General features: G+C 40.4%; 1 long non-coding RNA gene across 1 annotated transcript; it reads left to right on the top strand.

Moving 5' to 3' along the window:
* The first annotated feature begins 3,959 nt into the window (after positions 1-3,959).
* On the top strand, positions 3,960-4,941 carry LOC123727128 (uncharacterized). Its single transcript, XR_006759084.2, has 2 exons — positions 3,960-4,368; positions 4,639-4,941. It is a non-coding gene; the product is annotated as an uncharacterized LOC123727128 (long non-coding RNA).
* The last annotated feature ends 1,375 nt before the right edge of the window (positions 4,942-6,316 follow it).

Below are 6,316 nucleotides of genomic sequence, written 5' to 3'. Positions count from 1 at the left end.
TTTCAAGCTTTGTTTGCTTTCAAATTGAACATACAAGTTAATAATTATGTTAGATTTACATCTCCATCTCAAACCAAAATCTAAGTAAAAAAATCTGACTAAATCAAATCAATTCATACTTCAAATTAAATTTGATTTAGTCCCATATTTTAACTTAGATTTTTGGTTGAGTTTCAAGACATGAATACAACATATGATTTATTAAACTTCTTCAGGATCAGTGGGTCCCCCACAGGATGGTTGAGCTAATGTAGGCTAATGCGATTAGCATGAGGTTGTAAGAAACATATTTCCCAGGACAAAGACATATCTGATAGCTTAAATTCTTGTTAATCTAACTGCACAGTCCAATTTACAGTAGCTATTATAGTGAATGAATACCATGCTATTGTTTGAGGAGAGTGCACAGTTTTGAACTTGAAAGTTATTCATTAACCAAATTAGGCACATTTGGGCAGTCTTGATACAAAATGTTGAACAGAAATGCAGTGGTTCATTGGATCAGTCTAAAACTATGAACATACACTGCTGCCATCTAGTGGCCAAAATCTAAATTCCACCTGGGCTGGAATAATACATTATGGCCTTTCTCTTGCTTTTCAAAGATGATGGTACAAAAAAAACTACAAAAAAACTTTTTTCTTTGCATTTTGTTTTACCCTATCTAATATGTTATATTCTCCTACATTAATTTCCCATTTCCACAAACTTCAAAGTGTTTCCTTTCAAATGGTATTAAGAATATGAATATCCTTGCTTCAGGGCCTGAGTTGAGGCAGTTAGATTTGGGTATGTCATTTTAGGCGAAAATTGTTTATATTTGCTTGCATTGACAACCAAACACAATTCAATATTACTTTTGCAATACGGTAAATAGCCTAAAGTTAACACTATCTTACAAATTAATTTAACAGTATTTCATGAGTTTAAGGACCAGACATTGAAATGGGTTTAGAATATGTATTGAGAAAATGGAATGCCTGTGAGAATGAGGATTCCGGGGGGTAATGAGAATGGACCGGCTTAAGCAAAGGGCTGCAGATGAAAGATCTTGGTGGTGACCTCTAGAGTTTGGCTTGGAGTCTCAGGTAGACATCATCACCAGGCCATAGTAGTTACACTGCTGTGGCGATGGCAATCCCCAAAACCCCCAAAATCCAGCAACCTGATCTCAGCATCTGGATGTAGGCAAAAAGGACGTCGATGGTGATGGGCTGGCGACGAGGGTGGGGGGCGGACTTCGGCAAAGTTGGGCTGTGGCAGCAGTTGAAGACTTGAACACAGGCAGTTAGTTCACTGATCTAGGAGAGTGTCTCAGCTGGTAAGACTAGGGGCAGAACCTCTGCAGGAGCAGTTGGCACGTAACTGGCTGGGATGTGGGAGTTTATGGCTGCTAACGATTGAAGGTAGGGCGCTTCAGGGGTGGCAGTCATGGGACCAGCGGGACTGGAGGTGAAGAGAGGTTGTCACTAGCAGAGAGAGGGGGTGAGCTGGAGTGTCGAATGGTGTCAAAGACAAATGTAGTAACCAGGTCGTTGGAGCACGGGGGACGACGGCTTTCCCTCACCACAGAGGAGGAAGCAAAGGCAGAGTGTTGTCCAGAGGAAGAAAGGAGGTCGAAGTGGAGCATCAAGCCAAGGCAGTGCGGGGGATGCATCAGGGGCCGCTGGCGTCGGGGCAGACAGGATGTAAGCAGGGTGGGATGGACAATGCAGAGGTCGCAGATGATGAACATCCTGCGGACGAAGAGGCGACCGAACAGCTGTCGAGATCGCCGCAGTATGTGTTGAGATTCCATTGCAGGAGCCTGGAGGCAGTGACAGCTGAAAACAGGGCAATGGCAGTTGTAGATTATTGTGCCATCAAAACGAATGGCGAGATCCATAATGATGGATTGGTAGTCAGATTACCTAATTTGTAGTACGTCTAGACAGACCAGACGTGGGGATGGTGGTCATCACTGGCAGAGAGAGAGGGTGAGCCGTTGCTGTAGCAGTGGTCACAGGGCCAGCAGTACCTTGTGGGATATGCTGGCGAAGCAAGGAAGAGACTGGATGCGAATTGGAGTGCGTTGGGGGGAGGAAGAGCTAGGGCAGCCGTCAAGAGGGATGGTAAACCCGAGGCCGGGTCTGAGCTATGCCCAGCAGTGAAAACTGCAACATTGAGGCAATCCGCTCACTGAATTGAGAGAAGGTCACAGCTGTGAAGACCAGGGGTCAAGCCACAGCTGGAGCAGCAGGCACATACAGTGCGTTGCAAAAGCATTCATCCCCCTTGGCGCTTTTTCCTATTTTGTTGCATTATAACGTGTAATTTAAAATGATTTTTATTTGGATTTCATGTAATGGACATACGCAAAATATTCCAAATTTGTGAAGTGAAAAAAATAACTTGTTTCAAAAAAGAAATAAAAAATAAACAAACGGAAAAGTGGTACATGCATATGTATTCACCGCCTTTCATGTGAAGCCCCTAAATAAGATTTGGTGCAAACAATTACCTTCAGAAGTCACATATTAGTTAAATAAAGTCCACCTATGTGCAATCTAAGTGTCACATGATCTCAGTATATTTACACCTGTTCTGAAAGGCCCCAGAGTCTGCAACATCGCGAAGCAAGGGGCACCACCAAGCAAGTGGCACCATGAAGACCAAGGAGCTCTCCAAACAGGTCAGGGACAAAGTTGTGGAGAAGTACAGATCAGGGTTGGGTTATAAAAAAATATCCGAAATGTTGAACATCCCACAGAGCACAATTAAATCCATTTTAACCTCTATGGGCTAGGTGGGACGCAAGCGTCCCTACGTAACAGCCACTGGCAGCCTGTGGCGCGATTTTCAAAACCTTAAAAATCCTATTACTTCAATTTCTCAAACATATGACTATTTTACAGCTATTTAAAGACAAGACTCTCGTTAATCTAACCACACTGTCCGATTTCAAAAAGGCTTTACAACGAAAGCAAAACATTAGATTATGTCAGCAGAGTACCAAGCCAGAAATAATCAGACACCCATTTTTCAAGCCAGCATATAATGTCACCAAAACCCAGAAGACAGCTAAATGCAGCACTCACCTTTGATGATCATCATCAGATGACAACCCTAGGACATTATGTTATACAATACATGCATGTTGTGTTCAATCAAGTTCATATTTATATCAAAAACCAGCTTTTTACATTAGCATGTGACGTTCAGAACTAGCATACCCCCTGCAAACTTCCGGGGAATTCGCTAACATTTTACTAAATTACTCACGATAAACGTTCACAAAAAGCATAACAATTATTTTAAGAATTATAGATACAGACCTCCTCTATGCACTCGATATGTCCGATTTTAAAATAGCTTTTTGGTGAAAGCACATTTTGCAATATTCTAAGTACATAGCCCAGGCATCACGGGCTCGCTATTTAGACACCCGGCAAGTTTAGCACTCACCATAATCAGATTTACTATTATAAAAGTTTGATTACCTTTTGTTGTCTTCGTCAGAATGCACACCCAGGACTGCTACTTCAATAACAAATGTTGGTTTGGTCCAAAATAATCCATCGTTATATCCGAATAGCGGCGTTTTGTTCGTGCGTTCCAGACACTATCCGAAATAGTAAAGAAGTGTCGCGCGCATGGCGCAATTCGTGACAATAAAATTCTAAATATGCCATTACCGTACTTCGAAGCATGTAAACCGCTGTTTAAAATCAATTTTTACGCCATTTTTCTCGTAGAAAAGCGATAATATTCCGACAGGGAATCTCCTTTTCGGCAAACAGAGGAAAAAATCCCAAAGGCGGGGGCGGTCGGGTCATGCGCATAAGCCCAGTGTCCCTTGATCGGCCACTTGAGAAAGGCGATAATGTGTTTCAGCCTGGGGCTGGAATGACGACATTCTGTTTTTTCCCGGGCTCTGAGCGCCTATGGACGACGTGGGAAGTGTCACGTTAGAGCAGAGATCCTTAGTAAATGATAGAGATGGAAAAGAAGTTCAAGAAATGAATCCTACAGACGAAGAACCGTATATGTGACATTTTTCAAAAAAACGAGATATACATGAAAAATCATTATTGGACACCCTTTTTCTATAGTGAACCGGTTTCACAAGCTTTCCACGCGCTAATTAACAATATGTTTAAATTTAAAGATAGGCTCTCGTGGAATAACCGTTTATGTGCACCACTCAGAATGGACGGACAAGCGCACAACTTTTCTGTTGCTGATGAAAATCACCGAAATGTGGGAAAGAAACGTAAAACAAAACTAAAAGAATGGAAAGACAGGCAAAGGAAGATCTTACGGGATGCGGGAAAACCCTATACAAATCGTAAGGGTCAAGAAAAAAATGGGAAAAGCTGTCCAAAAGAGGTATGTGGAAGAACCGTATATCAAACAATCAAGCTAGCTAGCTATAGAGTACAGTAACTAAAATGTATGTTCTGGGTTGTCTAATTTGTAACTATAGAGAAAACATATTAGCTAAAGTTCGTTGGCTACTAACTTATACATTATCGTTACAAATGTTATTGCTAGATTATAGAAGAAACATAGCTAGCTACTTTTTGTCCATCCACCGGATGATTCGACATGGCTACAGTAGCTAGCTAGTTATATGTAACGTTACACTGTATCCTGCAGGGAAGAGCGTGTTCCACGACGTGCAGAAAGGATTGTGGAAAGTTGATTGATGAGCGCAAGCTGCATCTGTTCAACAGTTTCTACACTGTCCCATACGAGAAACAACCAGCAAAACCATTCAAGGTGATGAGGATGCAATGTGAAGACTTCAGTCACCTCCCAGATTCTGTTCTCAAGCGACTTGCTGGACTACAGATCACTTCAGTGAGGTGGTTAAAAGTCACATGTATTGCACAGAGAATAGTTTACTAACATCCCATCAACATGCAACATGTTGTTCTAACAATAAAATATCCTAATGATTCCCTTTTTTTATTCATTACAATATACATCTCTGTCACCACATTTAGCATCAACTCTAAGCAGTTATTACTTATTTACTGCTGTCACCTCAGTACAGAAGGACGTTTCTTGCCTTTAGCATGGGTTTAACGCAATTCAAAACTTAATTGCAGATCATAGTGTTAAACGCAAAGAGAATGGTTTTCTGAACGTTTTGTAATATTGACCTTAGGGACCTGCATAATGGACATGCATATTGGCACATCACATTGATCCATATTTGATATGTACAAGTTGTACTTCTTTTGATTGAATTAATTTAATTGTATTCTATTTTTGTAGTTATTCTATGGTATGTTCACATTGAGGGCTTCATTTTAAATGAGACTAAGATTTCATGACTCAACTTTTAAGAAAAGTCATCGGTGCTAAAGTTGATAGACCACCTTTAAATGAACCTCCATTAAATGAATTAACTACATATTGCATTTAAGTTATTTACATGAAGGGCATCTGTACTTGAAAGTACTTAAAACATCATATCAGGTATTAAAAAAGGACATCTTACAAGTGTCATGCAAAATGTCACATATAGTGTTCTTCCACAAACTGAAATCATCACTGGAGATATACTGTTCTTCCACATTCAAAAAATTAAAATGGCAATAAAAAAAGTATTTTTTGAAATAACAAAAAAATATCAATTGTTGTTGGAAGATATGAGTATGGTGAAATATTTGTCAACCATAAAACACCCAATGTGGTACACACAATGAATAATATAAAAATAACTGATTATCTTAAAATGGAAAAATTGTCACATATATGGTTCTTCGTCTGTAGGATTCAAATGGTCAGACAGGCCACTTCCTGTAAAGGAATCTCTCAGGTTTTGACCTGCCATTTGAGTTCTGTTATACTCACAGACACCATTCAAACAGTTTTAGAAAATTTAGGGTGTTTTCTATCCATATGTAATAAGTATATGCATATTCTAGTTACTGGGTAGGAGTGGTAACCAGATTAAATCGGGTATGTTTTTTATCCAGCCGTGTCAATACTGCCCCCTAGCCCTAACAGGTTAAAAAAATGCAAGGAATATGGCACCACAACAAACCTGCCAAGAGATGGCCAACCACCAAAATTCATGGACCAGGCATGGAGGGCATTAATCAGAGGCAACAAAGAGACCAAAGATAACGCTCCACAGCGGAGATTGGAGTATCTGTCCATAGGACCACTAAGCCGTACACTCCACAGAGCTGGGCTTTACGGAAGTGGTCAGAAAAAAAGCCATTGCTTAAAGAAAAAAAATAAGCAATGACGTTTGATGGTCAGATGAGACTGAAATGGAGCATTTGGACCATCAAGGAAAACGCTATGTCTGGCCAAACCC

Source organism: Salmo salar, chromosome 15 (assembly GCF_965601325.2).
Source record: "Salmo salar chromosome 15, fSalSal1, whole genome shotgun sequence".
Classification (NCBI taxonomy): Eukaryota; Metazoa; Chordata; class Actinopteri; order Salmoniformes; family Salmonidae; genus Salmo; species Salmo salar.
Note: the sequence above shows the minus strand (reverse complement) of the source record. Positions and strands in the feature narration are given on the sequence as shown.